The 18,784-nt window shown below is 46.5% G+C and overlaps 1 protein-coding gene and 1 pseudogene across 8 annotated transcripts in view; both read left to right on the plus strand.

Annotated features, from left to right (window-relative positions):
* LOC147911290 (uncharacterized) overlaps positions 1-18,784 on the plus strand; it is a 68,815-nt gene that overhangs the window by 26,661 nt on the left and 23,370 nt on the right. The window contains exon 1 of one of the 7 annotated variants that reach the window (XM_087428257.1): positions 8,425-8,546. The exons of 4 other annotated variants lie outside the window; for them this stretch is intronic. The gene's annotated coding sequence lies outside the window, so the exon portion shown is untranslated. 2 more of the 7 variants (XM_087428263.1, XM_087428262.1) reach the window with 2 other exon arrangements.
* LOC147911291 (peroxynitrite isomerase THAP4 pseudogene) lies at positions 7,602-18,781 on the plus strand (annotated as a pseudogene). The gene is made up of 3 exons (XR_015551259.1): positions 7,602-7,621; positions 8,018-9,127; positions 18,492-18,781. The product of XR_015551259.1 is annotated as a peroxynitrite isomerase THAP4 pseudogene (transcript).

The following is an 18,784-nucleotide window of genomic DNA, read 5'->3' on the forward strand; positions in this document are numbered from 1 at the left end:
TGATTCTGGAGGTCTGGGCAGGGCCTGAGATTCTGCATTTCCAACATGCTCTTGCTTCATGGACCACAGTTTGAGTAGTGAATTTCTACAAGGCTTAACCTAGGAGCAGCGTGGCCTCCAGACTCATGCGCGGTGAGCCCCTGTAGGAGCTCTTACAACAGGCAGAAGGAACGAATGCTTGGAACTGAGCCAGGATCCCACACTATGACGACCTACCCGGGACTTTGTGTCCCTGGACTCCAGCTGATAATGTGGGAATGCTTAGTCAATGTGGTCATCAGAAAAGTAACTAAAAACTCGCCCATAAATAACCTCACTCAATCCTCACAACCTGGCCAGGCAAGTATAAAAAGGCTGTTGTACGGGTCGGCCCCGTGGCTTAGCGGTTAAGTGCGTGCACTCCGCTGCTGGCGGCCCGGGTTCGGATCCCGGGCACGCACCGAGGCACCGCTTCTCCGGCCATGCTGAGGCCGAGTCCCACATACAGCAACTAGAAGGACATGCAGCTATGACATACAACTATGTACTGGGGCTTTGGGGGAAAAAAATAAATAAATAAAAATCTTAAAAAAATCTTAAAAAGGCTGTTGTATAGATGAAGGAATGGAGGCACAGAGGATGGGGGGATGTACTCCAGGTTGCAACTGTCAAGTGGCAGAGGTAGGATCTGAACTCAGATCTAACTAAAGCCCTTCCCACTCTGCCAGCATCACTAAATTTAAGTTTCGAGGCTGGCATAGCTGTGACTGGAAGCTGCTCCCCCTGCCCGTCACGTGCCCCCTGGTCCTGCAGGAGCCTGGAGTGTGAGGTGTTGGGCCTGTGCCCTGTGTCCCCTGGCCAGCCTCCTCTGCACCCCTAGCCAGCAGTCACCTCTGCCTTCAGCCGCTCGATATTGATCTCCCCATCCTCGATCTGCTGCCGTAGCTGCTTGGCCACTGTCTTCTCGCCTCCATGATCTGCAGCAGGTGCAGGTACTCCCGCATCAGCGCTTCATGCTCCCTGGCCAGGGTCTGGTAGCTGTGGACAGTCAGACGTGGTAAGACACTGTCTTCTTGTCCCCCAGAGATCCAAGCAAAAGTGGGGCTCCCCCACTGACTGCTATTAGAAGATCCTGACTCCCAGACATGGTGCACAGGGCCTTGACCTGGCTGCTGTGCTGTTATTGACTGCTCTGGCCCCTTCTCCAACTCCTCTCTCACACTCTGACCTCTGGTCCCTCTAACTGATCCTGTTCTCTCTCCTCCCCATCCAATCCACCCCCAGGCCTTTGTACAGGCTCACTCTCTTGTTAAGGGTAATGCATCTGGTAACTTTAAGTTAAAGTCAACTCTCAAATGGAAGAACAAAGCCCAGATGACAGCACATCTGTTTACAACACGGTTCACTGAGTATTTTGAGCCCACTGTTGAGACCTACTACTCAGAGAAAGAGATTCCTTTCAAAATATGACTGCTCACTGGCAAGTGCTGTGATTCCCATGGAGAGACTGATGCTGGTGTGTGCCCCCCTCCACACACACACAGAAGTTAGGAAAAGTCTTATGACTCACATAATAGAGGTCTCTGAGGAGAGCAGGGCCAGAATCACATGCAGCTCTGAAATGGCTTGAGGGAGCAAAGAAAGGAGCCTGGCCTGGGTTTTTATTGTGGTTTGGGGTTTTAAACAAAAAATCTTCAATGAAATTTGTCAAAGATGGTAACGCATATTTTATTCAGAACCACTGTGATACGCAGAGACCCCTGTGATGTGATTCACAGCGGGGGAGAAATGAGGTTGGGCTCGACTCTAAATGCAGCATGGGCAAGTGGGTTTTCACAGCCAGGCAGCATGGTGGGGGTCAGGGGATGGAAAATTACTAAGAGAAACTCAAGTGTTGGGGTTTCTGGCTAACCTGACCTAATAGGATTCTTACCAGAGACAGGCCAGAGTGATCAGACACCACCTGAGGGATGGTGGAGGAGGAGGAGGAGCCTGAGCAGATCTCAAGTGTGATCAGACATTCGTGTGTGGGTTCTGGTTAAACTGACTTTGCAAGGTTGTTGCTAAAACTGGATTTTACAAGGAAGTGCACAGACAGGCATACAAGAAGGTTCAGGAGCCTGACTAAAGTTTGGTCAAAGCGAAAAATCTTTGCCAGGGCTGAGACCAGGGCAAGACTTCTGCACACAGACAGGGATTGTGTGGTTGGATCCAAAGCCAATGTCAGAGAACAGAGCCTCCGGACTTGTTCCTCAGCTTGTCCAGGTGTGGACACGAGAGGAAGAGGGAGAGGAGAGGCGTAAGCTGTCAGCATACATCAAAAAGTGCGGAGTCTGACCGCTCATTACAAGGACAAACATGCGTACAAAAATATGCATTCACAATGGCTTGTTTTTATAGAAAGAAACACCAACAGGAAGCTCAAGAATGATCAGAACTGTGCACTGGGGGTGGCTGGAGTAACAGCGCTGGAGGGGACCCAGAAGTGTTGGCAGTGACTCTTCTGAGGTTAGACTTTTCTATCTTACAGATTTATCTAATATAAATAGAGAAATTTACACATACCATGTTTTCCCATTTCATAGTTTTTCTTTAATTTAAACTTCTGTACATAGGAAACCATTCTAAGATTTAATTCCTTTAGCACACTAACGGTTACAAAAGAGTAACCAGACGAAATGACATTTTCATATCTCTCGCTAAGTAAAAGGACAAGCTGCATCCTAGTTTGTCCTCCACTGTGTCTCACACAGGCAGGATTTTCAGGAGTCAGTGGCATATTATAATGCAAGAGGGGTTTGGGATTAGCTCCTTAAACATAGTGGGATTAGTTTGATTAATTTTCTTCACATCAATTAAAATAGAAATTCCATTGTTTTAGCTTTTTAAATCTCAATGTTCTCTAGGGACAAGCACATGCAAACACTGATGTAAAAATGAAAATGCACCTGAAAACTTCAACACATTCATTTCACATCTTGAGATTCTCTTGCCTAAAAACAAAAACTCTATTTAGTTCTACAATTTTCTTGCCTTACTGACATTATATCTCTCCATCAATTCACATTTTTAATCCCAAGAAACTCAAAATGTTATTTCTCATACAGGAAATAAAATTACAAAGAGCTAAGGGAAACCAGAAATATAGGGCTGCACTGCTCAATCGATACAGGAATCCAAAGCAAAGAAACACAAATATTGGGATCAGCACAGATAAGCTGCCTGCTTCCCACAGGACAGAAGGAAAGCCACATGCAGAAAGTTAAACACATTCTAAACTCTCCTGGTAGAGACAGAAGCCCTGGAGTGGGTCAGTCCCTGGTGCAGAAGGGTGGCGATACCTGAGCAGCCACAGGAATGGACTCTGGGAGCTCATACACCCTCCCCTGCCTGGGAAGGAAAAGAAGGGCTCCCTCTCTCAGCTTCCACTCTCACAAGTGAGGAGACTCTCGACAGGATGCAGTTTAATGTTGTAACTCAAATGAACCCTAAATTCATAAACTCTAATCCAGACACAGAACTCCTGACATTCACAGACTTTCTCAATGTGAACAAATTACACTCTGCGGGGCCCCTACACTGTGGGTGCAAAACTCCACCCTACGTGTAGACACAGGCTCAAGGGAAGCAAAGGGACAACCTCAGGAAGGGCAGCAACTCCCTCCCCCTGTGCAGGTGCCTTCCCAGCTTTCCAGGGCTCTGTAGCTTCTCTCAGCAGAAAGCCTCCTTCTGCAGTGAGTATGAGCAGGGAGGACACCCAGGAAGAACGTGTGGGCCTCAAGTACTTCTCTGTGCAGGCTCAAGGGGGGCTTATCTTAGAGACCCTGACCCCAGGCCTCTGCTCCCAGTCACGTTGCTTTGGACCACAGTGACCTTGTAAATGGCAAACCCAGTGTTTGAAGAATCCAGCAAATTCACACAAACCTACACTTTAATGGAAAGGAGAGAAGAAAGTTGTAAAGCATTTTTCTAGTTCAACAAGAAAAGCCACATGTATTTATTACTTTCAGAAAATAATGTTAATTAACTATTTCCGTGGAAAGACATTGTTTTATAAACAATTAATCATATTACAACTTGCTGTGCAATTGTAAGCCCTGGAATTCCATTTGAAAATACTGCATCACAAGGAAAAGAACAGAACTAACAATATGACTACACACGCTCAGGGGAGGCAGAAAGGGAAACAAGAATTTTTAACACATACAATGTAATACTAGAATCTTTTTTTTTCTGAAATTTACCTATTTCTTGCGTCTTTGGAAATATTTTATACTGCTTTTCAAGCCCACTGATTACATAAACTTTAACTTTTGAAAACCTGAGGCTCCACTAAGTGAGTAAATCTTTTCAAGGTGACAAACCCAGGGAGGGGCAGTGCAAACAGGCCAGAACACCCAAGAAAGTTGGCACAGAGGAACCTCCACTCCAAGGCCTTCCCATAGGATGTCTGTGCCAGGAGGGAGCCTGGGAGGGGCACAGGGAGTTCATACGACAGATTCCAGGTGGCCATTCTCTGCTCTCCTCTCGTGGAAAAGAGCCACAGACAAACTATAAATCTCACAGTCAACTCAGCCAAAACCAAACTCCCACAGCTCCCCACCAAGCAGGACCTCCCCAAGTCTCCCCAGCTAAGTTTCTTGACTCAGGCCATAAACTCAGCACCGACTTCAAGTCCTCCCTCCCCAGCCCCACCCCTCACCACTTCCCATCTGTACACAGTCCTACTGTCTCGATCTCCAAACACACCCAGAATTCAACCTCCTCTCCCCACCCTGACCTACATCTCCAAGGCCTCTTGCCTGGCTTATTGCAACAGCACCCTAACTGGTCTCCTTGCCTCTGCCCCGGCCCCTCTGTGGTATGTTCTCAACAGAGCAGCCAGATCAAGCCTGCTAAACCTATGTCCAGCCATGTTACTCCTGCTCTCAAAACCTTCCAAAGGGTCACCATCTCATTCAGAATAAATCAATGCCCGAGTCCTCGTTATGACCAACAAGGGCCGACGATTGGGCCAAAATCACAACTCTGCTTTCAGCTCCTGCTGCCGTCACCGGCTGTGCCCTGGCCACACTGGCCTCCTTGCTGCTCCCAGAGCAGGCCACTTGCTCTTCCTCCTGCACTGCTTTTGGGGCTTGTTCAAAATCTACCTCTGCGGTGAGACCTTTCCTGGCCCTCCTGGCTACAACTCCACCCCCCTCCAGCCTGGCACACATCACTCTCCCACATGAGCCACACCATTGGTGTCACATCTAGAACGTCACCCAGGGCATGCTTTTTGTGTTTTGCTCACTTCTCTGGCCCCCGGGTCTAGTACAGTGCATGAACCAAACCTTGCGCTCAATAAGAAATGTAGCTTAATGAATGGATAACTAAAAAAACAACCAGGAACTGCCTAACCCTTGGGCAAGGAAGGCCGAATCTGTAAGAACACCAGGGACCAGGAGAGGCTGGTCCATTTATCAGCCCTAAAAGGACGCACAGCATCATGTTAGAAAGAAAACTCCCCACCACATCCTACAAATACCATACATGTTCTTATCAGCATCAACAGAGGCTTTCAAACACAAACACCTTTTCTACTTTGCAGCAGCCTTCCGTGTCTCATTACCACTCATCGCATGTCTTTTCCTAACTTTACCTTGATGACTTTCATATCTAAGGTAATATGACTGACATTAAACTGTGTTTTCTACCTTACCCAAGTCTCTCCTGGGAATGGTCGTAGGTATGTAAGCAGTAATAACCTGAGAACAGATGGAGAAGTAAATAATTCTATTCCTTCCCCCACCATGTGCCCCCAGCAAACAGTGCATCACTGTCTGATTCTTTATCTTTTTTAAACAAACGTCACCAGAAATACATCTGCTGAACATGCTCCTTTGGAAGTCAGGGCTACTGTTTCCTCCAGCCACCTCACGTTTAAGTGGCCAGATGCCACAAACCATTGAAATATTGCCTACTAGTCTACTGTACAGTTCCCAAACTGAGATTTCAGTAAACTTATGTTGCAGCTGCCAGGAAAAGAAAAAGGAATTAAAAACAATGCCATCCTGCTGCCTGGTCAGCCTGCCTCGAGGTTCAGCCTGAGGCAGGCGGCACTCTGTGCTCAGGCCCTCCGGGCTGGTCCAGCAGGTGAGTCAGCACCGGGCACTGTGTGGCCTTGGTCTGTGCCACCATCTCTGCTCTGGGTGCCTCGGGCCACTGCGGCCTCCCCATGGCCACCAGCACCCACCTTATGGCCTCCACCACCCTCTCAGTCCCACCCCATGACCACCGTGCTCTCCATTGATTTGGGCTGAGGCCTACAATGTCGGGAAACAGGGTATTCTGGAAACGCTCTTCCTTAGGTCACTATCTTCTGGCATTTGCTGTGACTTTTCTGCTCTTTTGATGGCAGTGAGCCTGCCTTGATCTCTGTGATCAGGAATGTGGCTGAGCAAAAGCCGCTTGTACCTCCGGGATGGACGCACCTCCCAGATGCTCTGTTGCTAGACGGGTCCTGGCAGTGCAGGGAAAGGTGGCTCTGCACTGGAGGTGAGTCCTGGAGAGGCATCTGACAGTGGACTCTGCATTTGACAGCATCCTGGGTGGTGGAGGGCGTGGCCCACTCCTCACCCGGGGGCTTACCCTGGGGACTCGGGGAAGGGGCTCCTCTCTTCACTTCTTCCTTGGGCTCCGACAGCATGGTGAGGAGTTTGCCTGCCCCCTGGCTTGGCTCCCTTCATGAGGGCTTCTGGAATTCAGCCAGTTCAGTGAGTCCTTTCCTGCGGACTCCGCACTGGAGGTCCCAAAACAGTGCACTGAACACATTTTACTTTGAAAATCTCCTGGCAGATCCTTTTGTTTTGCATTGCAGGTTCTTGTTGTATTTTGAAAGAGCTGAATGCCACTTGTCTGTAGAATTATTGAAGGTTTACAGTGGTTTGTTCTAAGTCGGAAGTTGTTACAATCTATCCAAAGAACTAGTAACATGAGCTTGTTTCAGAGGTCAGCCACCCTGCTTTCTTGACAGTTCCTTCAGAGCCTGTGTCCCATAAGTTTTGTTACTGTTTTTGAGAATGAGGCAAAGCACTGCAGTGAAGGTTGCTCTTGGCATGTGTCATTGTTTAACGTGGTCTGGGGGCAAAGGAGGTGGTGGTCCTTTGGTAACTAGTCACAAAGCATTGAGAAAGGTTAGAAGGTCATGTTGCTTGGAACTCCCTGAGGACCTAGTATCCACCTGGTCTGGTCCACAGCGGACTCAGGGGGCTAGATGACCTCAGGTGGAGCAGAAAGCCCTTGAGAGAGACCCCCCAAACCCCCATTTGCAGAGTTTGGTCTAAATAGAGAATTTACCTTAATGCGGAGAAGAGATGATGAAGTGTCTTGGTCAGTACCTTGCAGGGGATTGTTGCTTTGTACAGAGAACAGCTTTCCTCGTGGTAGGGGGAGGACAGGAGGAACACAGAACCACAACCCTTGGGGCTGACCTTCTCCTGGTGGCAGTCCTGCATACCTCAGCTACTTGAGCAGAGCTGGGGCCAGGCGCCCTGCTGAGTGCCTGGGAGGCTCTGCTGTCCGACACCTGGCCTGGCTTTGAAATAGGGGGACCAACCCTCGCCATTTTAGCACTGCGTCCGATGGACAGCAGGAGGGTTGGGTAGCCATGAGCTTCTAGGAACTATTTCTGAGGCTTCCTGAAGCCTTTCCTGTTGTCTTGATGCCATCCTGTGCTATCTGCCCGAGTGTCTGTGTCCCTACAGGGCACTTACCACAGCCTGGGAGGAGGTATTCACCTTTCTTCCTCCTCTGCCTTACAGATGGTCAGTTTCTTAAGGTAGACAGTGGGTCTTTCATCTTTCTATTCCAGTAATAACTTGCAAGCAGAAGGTGCTTCTTAAATCTTTACTAAAGGTTTAAATGGGTAAAGTGGCTACAGGTGTCAGTGTTCCCAAAAACACTTGTTTTGTTTCTATACTTGATTATTTTAGGGGTAGACATTTAATTCTTTCTTTCTAGTTACTTTTTCATTTATCCTTGCAGGCTCCACATAAAGGGCTCAATGTCTGGTTCAGTGGTTAAAAGCTGTTCACAGGGATGACTGGACCCCACTAAGCATTCTTTCATCTGTAGTGAACGTTTCACCAAAAAAAGCTCTTGGAAAGGCTGGATGGTCAGTATTACATGCTCAAGCCATGGCCGTGCCCTCCATCTTCCACCTGATTGAGAAGGGGGGCCTGAAGTCCGTGGCCGCCCCAGGAGAAAGGACACCAGGAAGGCCACCGGGGGCCTGAGGAACATGCGAGTGAAGCAGATGGGAAAGGAGCTGCAGGTTCATCGTTGTCCTTGAGGGAAAACCTGAGGGCCTAGCAGGGCTCCCGCAAGTTGAAGCGAGCCACTGTGCAGGGTGAACCTGCACCCAGGGCTGCCCAGGAAGCCGCCAGTCAGGAGCAGGTGCAGAGTCTCTGGAAGGAACTCCAGGATACAGTGTGGCCTCCACAGCATCAGGCAGCCAGGGAGATGCAAACATGTCTGCTATGGATGCTGACAATGAGACCCCCCTCTTCCCTGCCAGGGTCTCTTAGGTAAGAGTGGCATTTCCGTGGGTGACTTTATCCCTCAGGATCTGGGGTGTGCAGATTTATTGGCTGGCAACTTTCTTACACTTTCTTCTCAGAGCACACTCGAGAAAGGTCATCTGTCCCCCACGAGGCTGTTGACCGAAAGAGGTTGAAGAGAGATGTGGAGCCCAGCTGCAGAGGGACCAGCCTTGTGCCTGACTAGGGCTTGGCCCAGAACCCCCAAGTTCATCATTCACAATGATGCCTCAGAAAGCCTCCCAGAGCCCCTCCACCCTCCAACAGATGTCACCTTAAAGCCAGACACAGAAGCTGTGGGGGGCGAGCACAGCGACACCAGCCCCACGTCTCTCAGAAAGGTCATCCTGTCAGCACTGGGGGCCCAAGAACTCCTCAACTCGCTGCACTCCTACTGCTTCTGCTCCCGGGGGAACAGGAGCACGGGTGCCACCTGTGGGAGCAGGTGGAGAAGAATGGCGAGCTGAAGAGGGGCAGCTGCCGACAGCCAGGTGCACACGCTGCAGGAGGAGCTGGACGAGCTGAAGGGAGGGGCTCCCTGCCTTAGCAGCCTGGTGCCCCCCGCCGAGGTCAGTGCCCGTGCTCGGGGCTCCCCCACTGCCTGCTCATCATGAGGGGTTTCCTGCTATGCAGCAGACTGCCACTGAGCACTTCTGTGTGCAGCATGCCTGCTGCTGTCTTGGGAGAAGGCTCTGCTGGTAGCTGCCCCTTGCAGACAGGGAGCCCAGGCTGCAGAGCTCACCCCGCCAGTTCTAGGGCGCTCGAGAGGCAGTGGTAGTTGTCAAGGTTTAGCGGCTGGGAAAGGAGGCATTGCAGGTCTGCTGGGAAAGCCAGACCTACACAATGAACGGTGCCTGGATCCTTGTTTTTCCACTTGAACAGGAGAAAATCAGCTTCTGTTGCATCCCTCACACAAATGTAAATTCCAATGAGTTAGGATCTAAATGTGAAATAAAATCGACATAGTAACTATTAGAAAAGTTATAGGAGACTCTTAAAGTCATGGGGAGGTTCTTTCCATTCGTGTTTTAATGAATATCCATGAACTGAAGTCATTTTGAACATTTTAATAATTTCTTTAAAATTTTAAACATCTTTTTGAGTAGAGTACATTCTCTTTTGTAAATATTAAAGCACTACAGAAATATATAAGGTAAGAAGTGGTAAAAACTCCTATTTCTCACCTACCTCCCAACTTTTATTCCTTGTTGGTAGTAAAATTTGGTGTGTAATCTCCTCAACTCTTCCCTGTGCTTTACATGCATATTTCTCCACCTGTACGAATAGGTTGGATATATTTTTGGTGTGTTTCTTGGCTATGTTTCTGATTTTCCTGCTCTCTTACAGTTTAGTCGTTGTAAACATTGGTTTCTCGATATTCCTTATGTATTGAGGGTACCATCTTTTGCCTGTTATACATCCATGGAAAACATTTCCCTACCACATAGTTCATTTAATCTGGATCAGTGCTCGTCTTCCCAGATGTCAGTAACACTTCAGGAGGGAAACGGCTCTATGTGACTGGCTGTTCAGGATCTCCGGGACCCCCAGGGCAACAACCATTAGGACAACACAAAACAAGAAACAAAACCCATCCTGCGTGTTTCCAGATGCATTCTGGTGGAAGGACAGCTCCAGTTGAGGACCGCTGATGTCTTGGTCAGAGTTATCCGCTATGTTCTCCTATCACGTTAAAGCAGTTTCGGTAGTTTCTTGTACCTGATGGTACAGTTTGGTGCCTTTGTCTGTTCCTCTTGGTCAGACTGCACAAGGTTTCTCACTGTTACAGGTCTTTCCAGAGAGCCAGCCCTTAACTCCATTGCTTAGGTCTGCATTGTTTTTCCCGCCTCGTGAATCCTCACTTCATTCTGCTGTTGTTGGTTTTATTGTGGTGTTGTTCTGGCTCCTGGAGGGAAGTGCTCAGCTTCTTCGTGTAGAGTTGATATTCCCTGATACCTGCAGTGGAGGCTGTGTCTCTTCTGTCCCTTAGTCTCCACGCCATGGATTTGCCTCATGCTGCTCTCAGTGCTGCTCATTTCTAAAGAGTTTGTCCTGTCTGTCTGGATCCCCTCTGTAACCTGAGAGATTTAGAAGGGTGTGGACAGATTTTCAAGTGGATAGGTTGGGGGAGGGGAGCCAATATTTTGTGATTATTTTTTATTTTTATTGCTTTAAGGTCCCGTAATATGGTTACTTATAGATTTCTGCTTTTTGGACTCTTTAGAGATTTCACTGTGGCTTAGCACACAGTCCATTGTGGTGACTGTTTCATTGTGGTTTGAGGAGAATGTTTCCTCTCCAATAGTTTCTTATGTTGTTGTCCCTCAGGCTGAGGCTAGATCTAGCTTTTTTGTGTTTGTCAACAGATCCGTTTCCTAACTTACTGTATCACTTAAGGGGAAGAGGAAAGTGACTGAATTGACTTAGTATAAGGAAATAGGAGGCTATCAGATAATGGACTATCTCATACACAAGATTTTTTGCCCAAACCTCAAGGTAAACACTAAACAAATAATCAAAGCAAAACCACATATGATAAACAAAGAGAAAACTAGAAGAATCATAAGACAGAACAACCAAACTGAATTGGCAGTCCAAAACAAATGGGACAAGAAACAAAGGAAATGCAAAAGAACCAGAAAATAAGTGACAAAACAGCAACATTAAGCCCTCATATATCAATAATTACCCTAAATGTAAATGGATTGAACTCTCCAATCAAAAGATACAGAGTGGCAGGATGGATTAAAAAGCAAGACCCAACAATATGCTGCCTTCAGGAAACACATCTTAGCACTAAAGACAAGCACAGGGTCAGAGTCAAAGGATGGAAGACAATACTCCAAGCTAATGGCAAACAAAAGAAAGCAGGTGTTGCCATACTCATATCAGACAAAGTAGACTTCAAGATAAAACAGGTTAAGAAAGACAAAGAAGGGAAATATATAATGATAAAAGGGACACTACATCAAGAAGACATATCACTTATAAATATATATGCACCCAACATAGGAGCACCAATGTACATAAAGCAACTATTAACAAACCTAAAAGGAGAAATCAACAACAACACAATAATAGTAGGGGATCTTAACACCCCACTTACAGCAATGGATAGATCATCCAGACAAAAAGTTAATAAAGAAATATTAGACTTAAATGAAAAACTGGACGAGATGGACCTAGTAGACATATACAGAGCACTCCATCCAAAAACAGCTGACTACACATTCTTCTCAAGCACGCATGGAACATTCTCTAGGATAGACCATATTTTGGGAAACAAAGCAAGCCTCAATAAATTTAGGAAGATTGAAATCATAACAAGCATCTTTTCAGACCATAAGGCTATGAAACTGGAAATGAACCATGAAAAAAAAACTGGGAAAGTGACAAAAATGTGGAGATTAAACAACATGCTACTGAACAACCAATGGATCATTGATGAAATTAAAGGAGAAATCAAAAACTATCTGGAAACAAACGAAAATGATAACATGCCATATAAAACCATATGGGATGCAGCAAAAGCAGTCCTGAGAGGGAAACTCATAGCGATACAAGCTGCTATTTTTTTTTAAGTAAACACTCTTTTCCTTTATCCCTGTCTTCTCCTCTGGTACTTTAATAATGCTTATCTATTTCTTTTCATGGTATCCCATAATTCACACTGCCTTTCCCCATTCCTATGCAGTACCGTTTTTCTTTTTGTTTCTTTGACTGGATGATTTCAAACGACACATCTTCTAGTTCACTAATTATTTCTTGTACATGGTTGAATCTGATTTAGAACCTCTCTATTGAATTCTTCAGTTCAGTCATTGTGTTCTTCAATTCTAGGATTTCTGTTTGTTTTTCCTTAATGATTTCTGTTTCTATAATGAACTTCTCACTTGTTCATGCACTGTTTCCTTATTTCATTTAGTAGTCTATCTATGTTTCCTTAGAGTTTTATGAATTTCTCAAAGAGGGTTGTTCTGAAGTCTTTGTCTCATAGTTCCTATATCTCCATTTCTTTGTCGGTCATGGGAGTTTTATTCTTTTTCTTTGGTGGTGTCATGAGTCTTTGATTAGTCATTATCCTTGTGGCCTTCCATTGGTGTCTGCAAATTTGAGGAAGTAGGCACCTCTTCCAGTCTTTACAGAATGGCTTTAGCAAACCAAAGCCTTCATAGTCATCCCATCTAGGGGTCCTGGGTAGGCCATCTGGTGGTGTCCAGGGGCAAGCTTGCAGCTGGAGTCCTTGGGCAGCCTGGTACTGGGGTGAGTGGAAAGCTTGGGTCTATGGTATTGTGTCTGGCCCTGGGCACAGCTGGGACCCTGAGATCATGAGTAGCCCCACTGGAGCCTGTTTTGGCAGGTCCTCTTTGAGAGCCTGCCACCACAGGAGTCATCCAGGGCCATGAGAGTTCGCCAGTGCTGGGATGAGCTGAGAGCCTTGGTTCATGGGAGACTGCCAGGAGCCTGGTGCCACGAGAGACAGCTTGTGCTGTGGTAGGCCAGAAGTCTGGATTCCTGGGAGCCTGCTGGGATCCTGGGGCCACAGGAGCTGCCTGAGGCTGCAGAAGCCAGCAGGCACTGGATCAAGATGGAAGCCTGGGTTCATGGGAACCTGCCGGTGCCTGGTGCCATGGGAGCTGCCTGGGGCCGCCTGAGTCAGCAAGCACCTGGGTAAACTGGGGGCCTGGTTTTGTGGGAGCCTGCAAGGAGCCTCGTTCCATAAGAGCTGTCTACAGCTGCTGGAACAGGCAGGTGGTGTGGTGATCCATGGGCCTGAGTTCCCAGCAGCCCCCTGGGAGCCTGGTGTCATGGAATCTACCTGTGTTGCTGGAGCCAGCAAGTGCTGGAGTGACCTGGGGTCTTGGGTTTGTGGGAGCCCACTGGGGTCTTGGGTTTGCCCTGTTACAGAAGCTGCCTGTGGCTGTGAATGCTGCCTGTGTCTGCCTGGAGTAAGCAGGACCTTGGGTGAGCCAGGGTCTGGATTCACCAAAGCCCACCAGGAGCCTGGTGCCAAGGACACCACTTGTGGTCACAAGAGCCACCTTGGGCTGTTTAAGATGGCAGCCCCTAGGCTGAGATGGGGCCCTGGGTTCCCAGGAGCATGGTGGGAGCCTGGTGTCAAGGATGCTGCTTGAGGCCACCAGAGCTGGCATGCTCCAGGGTGAGCCAGGGGCCTGGATTTGCAGAAGCCTGCAGGGAGCCAGCTAGGTTCACATGAGTCAGCCTGGCACTGGGGCAGGCTGGCTAAGGTCAGACAGAGTGGAGAAGTCCCTTCTCATTGGGAGGTGTTTGATTACTGATTCAATCTGCTTATTTGTTACTGGTCTAGTCAAGATTTCTATTTCTTCATGATTCAGCTTTTGTAGGTTGTTTCTAGGAATTTATCTATTTTGTCTAGGTTATGCAATTTATGTGTACAGTAGTTCAGAATAGTCTCTTCTGATCTCTTTCTTTCTGAAGCATCCGTTGCAATGCCTCCTCTTTCATTTCTGATTTAGTTTGAGTCATCTTTCTTTGTTTTCCTAGATATTTTATCTAAGGGTTTCTCAATTTTATTTTTTCCAAAACTCAACTTTTACTTTTATTAATCGTCCATACTGTCTTTCATTTTTTTTCCACTCTCCTCTTGGTGACTTCCATCCTTCTGCTAACTTTGGGTTTCATTTTTTCTTTTTTTAATGCTGTGTGTTGTAAGTCAGGTTGTTTCTTTGACATCTTTCTTCTCTTGTAATGTACAAGTTTATCACTATAAATTTTCCTCTTAGTACTACTTTTGCTGCAGCCTATAAGTTTTGGTGTGTTTATTGTTTCTTTTTTTTTTAAAAGATTTATTTATTTATTTTCGCCCCAAAGCCCCAGTAGATAGTTGTATGTCATAGTTGCACAGCTTTCTAGTTGCCGTATGTGGGACGCGGCCTCAGCGTGGCCGGAGAAGCGGTGCGTCGGTGTGTGCCCGGGATCCGAACCCGGGCCACCAGCATCAGAGAGCACGCACTTAACCGCTAAGCCACAGGGCCGGCCCATATTGTTTCTTTTTGTGTGTCTGTGATGAAGATTGGCCCTGTGCTAACATCTGCCAATCCTCTTTTATTTTATTTTATTTTATTTTTTGCTGAGGAAGACTGGCCCTGGGCTAACATCCGTGCCCATCTTCCTCCACTTTATATGGGATGCCGCCACAGCATAGCTTGCCAAGCGGTGCGTCGGTGTGCACCCGGGAACTGAGCCGGCGAACTACGGGCCGCCACAGTGGAGCGCACGCACTTAACCGCTTGTGCCACCAGGCCAGTCCCTATTGTTTCTTTTTGTATGTTTTGAGCTGTTTTCTAATTTCCCTTTTGATTTCTTCTTTGATCTACATTTTTTGTGTGTGAAGAAGATCAGCCCTGAGCTAACATCCATGCCAATCCTCCTCTTTTTGCTCAGGAAGACCGGCCCTGAGCTATCATCCTTGCCCATATTCCTCCACTTTATATGGGATGCCACTACAGCATGGCCTGACAAGCATGGGTTGGTGCGTGCCCAGGATCCGAACCCAGGCCGCCAGCAGCGGAACACATGCACTTAACCGCTACAGCACCTGTTGGCCCCCTGATCTACTTTTAAGTTTAAGAGTTTTTGTTGAACTTCCACATATTATGAATGTTCCAGTTTTCCTTCTGTTATTGACTTCTAGTTTCATGCCATTGTGTTTAGAAAAGTTACTTGGTATTATTTCAGTCTTCTTAATCTTGTTAAGACTTGTTTTGTGACTTAACATGTGATCTGTTCTGGAAAATAGTCTGTGTGCCCTTGAGAAGAGTGTACATTTTGTTGCTGTCCAGTAAAATGTTCTGTGTGTGTCTGACAGGTCCATTTAGTATTTAATGTTTTCATGTCGGCTATTTCCTGATTTTCTGTATGGATATTCTATCCGTTAAAAGTGGTCTTTGAAGTCTCCTACTATTTGCAACTTATATACGTGAGAAGGCTCTTATATTGAGTATATATAAAGATCTCTTAGAACTCAATTATAGGGCCGGCCCCGTGGCTTAGCGGTTATGTGCACGTGCTCCGCTGCTGGCGGCCCGGGTTCGGATCCCGGGCGAGCACCGATGCACTGCTTGTCCGGCCATGCTGAGGCCGCGTCCCACATACAGCAGCTAGAAGGATGTGCAACTATGACATACAACTATCTACTGGGGCTTTGGGGGAAAAATAAATAAATAAAATTAAAAAAAAGAATTTAAAAAAAAAAGAACTCAATTATAAAAGACAAGTCAATGAAACGGGGTAAGCAACTGGAATAGACATGTCTCCAGGAAATACATAGATGGCCAATAAGCACAAGATAGTTGCTCAGTATCATTAATTATTAGGAAAATACAAATTCAAAGCACAATGTGATACTATTTCATGCTCAAAATGAAGGCTATATTCAACATAATGGAAAAGAACAAGTGTTGGTAAAGATGTGTAGAAAGGGAAACCCACATACATTACCAGTGGGAAAGTAAAATGATGCAGCCACTGCAGAAAACAGCTTGGCATTTTCTAAAATCTTAAACCTAGAATTACCATTGACCTGGAGAGGCCCATGGTAGATATGTCCAAAAGAGCAAACTTGCCCATAGACATTCAAAGCAACAGTGTTCACAATGGTCCAAAAGTGAAACAAACCCAAATTTCTATCCAGTTATGACTGCATAAACCAAATGCGGCCTATTCATAATATAGGATATTATAAGCCATAAAAAAGAATTAAGTACTGCTGCATGCTCGGCCATGGGTGAATCTTGAAACATGTGTGCTCACTGAAGCCATCCACAAAGGCAATAGATAACAGGATGCCATTTGAATGAAATGTCCAGAATAGGAAAATCCATAGGGGGAGAAAACAGATGAGTTGTTTCCATGGGTTTGGGTTAGCAGAAAATAGAGTGTGAATGAGTATGGGTTTGTTTGGGGGTGTTGAAAATGTTCTGGAATTAGATAGTGGTGATAGCCACACGACATAATCATTGTGCTAAAAGCCACAGAAATGTATACTTTGAAATGCTTAAAACGGTGTATTCTATGTTAAGCAGATTTTCCACATAAAAATTTTGAATTTTTTAAGTTAATCAGGGTATTGGTTAATTTTAAGTTGGCTGGTATATTTAATAAGTGTAATTAATGGAGTTATTAGGGGTAGGGCAAGTTGTAGCCAAGAGAGTAAACATCCGACGAGGGCTATAGTAACAAATCCTATGACTATACAAGCAACAGTCTAAAATCCAGTCCATTTCCATTGTCCCCAACTTGGAGAGACCAGCCATGAAAATAGGTCAGTGATCTCAGGGGCCTTTGGTATCTATTCAAAGATTTGGGTAATATTATGCAATATTTTAACCTCTTGGGCCATTTGGTGGAGGTAGGTTTGAACTTCTCTGTTGATGTACACTCAGCAAGTGTGGTTCTAGGAAAGGCACAAACCCCTCCTTCCTTGGCCGGTATAGACAGTCTAGGGTCAGGCCATTTTCTAAAACCATTTAGGCGAGAGACTCATGAGAGTGTTGTTCAGGGGTTAGGATATGTTCTTATGGAGTTGTTGTCCATGTTCTGTTAAGGTTGTTGATACTTCTTAGTTGCCTCAGTTTCCTGATTATGTGTGGGTAGGGCCACCGCACCTGTGCCAAGTCCAGTCAGTCAATCCTAGTAGAACTGAATACCCAGTGCTATAGGACTGACATTGTTTCTATGGGTTGTTGGTAGCCTGTCAGAGCAGGAAACTCAGGGGACCTGCGACCTGAGAGAAGCAGGCTGAGAGAGAAACAATACTGCATTGCACAATGTAGCCTGGAGAAAGCTGCTCAGAGGGCTGGGGAAGAGAGAAGCTCACTGGATGAGAGCCTTGTGATATCAGCCCACAGTAAAACCCAAAAGTGGATGCTCCTGGTGTAAAATATTCCTTAGTTGTCTTGAGGTAAAATAATTTGCACCCATTCACTGGTTACCTGTGCTATATGATTTCAGGGGGTATGGTTAAAGTGTTTGTGGGCCAAGAGCTGTTTGGGCCTGGGCACAAAATCACCAAGGTGGCCTCAAAGCCTACCCCAAAATGACCCCTCAAGGAGAAGTTGGGGCAGAAAGTGGGTGGAGCATTTTGAAGGAAGCCTGGGGCAAAGATGTTGTTCGATGGAGTAGGCTACAACTGAGTCTCTCCGCAGGGTAAGCCCTTCAGCTGGGGTACAGTAGGTGATTGGAGGCCAAGTGACAGACCCTGTGACTCCTGATTCCCAGTGCACGGTTAGACCTCTCAGCCCATTGGACATAAATGGTTGTGGTGTTTGTGAAGCATCTTGATGGCAGTGTGGAAAGTATAGAGGACGTGTGGTGGGAGACGTCATGATAGTGTCGGGAGGAGCTGTGTGTGAGATTACGGTGATGAAGGGGAAGGACTGGAGGCAGGTGCAGTGGGTGTGTGACCAACAATGGTCAATGAAGGGACAGCTGGGGTGTAACTGGGGAAATCAGGGACCAGCAGAAGTAATGTGTTTAAAACAAGACACCAGGGCAGGCCCAGTGGCTTAGTGGTTAAGTGTGCGTGCTCCACTACTGGCGGCCTGGGTTCGGATCCCGGGCGTGACCGACGCACCTCTTCCCCAGCCATGCTGAGACTACATCCCACATACAGAAACTAGAAGGATGTGTAACTATGACATACAACTATCTACTGGGGCTTTGGGGAAGGAAAAAAGGAGGAGGATTGGCAATAGATGTTAGCTCAGAGCTGGTCTGCCTCAGCAAAAAAGAAGAGGAGGATCAGCATGGATGTTAGCTCAGGGCTGATCTCCCTCACAAAAAAAATAAATAAATAAAATAATAAAACAAGACACCAGGCCCTAATGTAGCCACTTAGCCTAAGTCTCACGTCAACAAGCCAAGATTTAATTAGACTTTTTGCCCTCCCAGGAATAGAATCATAAACCAGTCAATTGGGAATCGCCTGATGAGCAGCAGGTAGGTCACCTTCCTAATAGAGCCCTGCCATCCCCTAAAGGAAGGTAACCTTGCAGTAACCAACCCTCTTTTTGGTGTAGTGTAATTTCCTTTTTCCTGCTCCCTTCTGCCTATAAAAGTCTTTCATTTTGTACAGCTCCTTGGAGCTCCTTTCTCTCTGCTAGACTGGATGCTGCCTGATTCATGAACTGTTGAATATAGCTGATAAGATGTTTAAAATTTACTCAGTTTTATTTTGTTTTGTA

This window comes from Ceratotherium simum, unplaced genomic scaffold, assembly GCF_057802395.1.
Source record: "Ceratotherium simum simum isolate JZ-2026a unplaced genomic scaffold, ASM5780239v1 HiC_scaffold_44, whole genome shotgun sequence".
Classification (NCBI taxonomy): domain Eukaryota; kingdom Metazoa; phylum Chordata; class Mammalia; order Perissodactyla; family Rhinocerotidae; genus Ceratotherium; species Ceratotherium simum.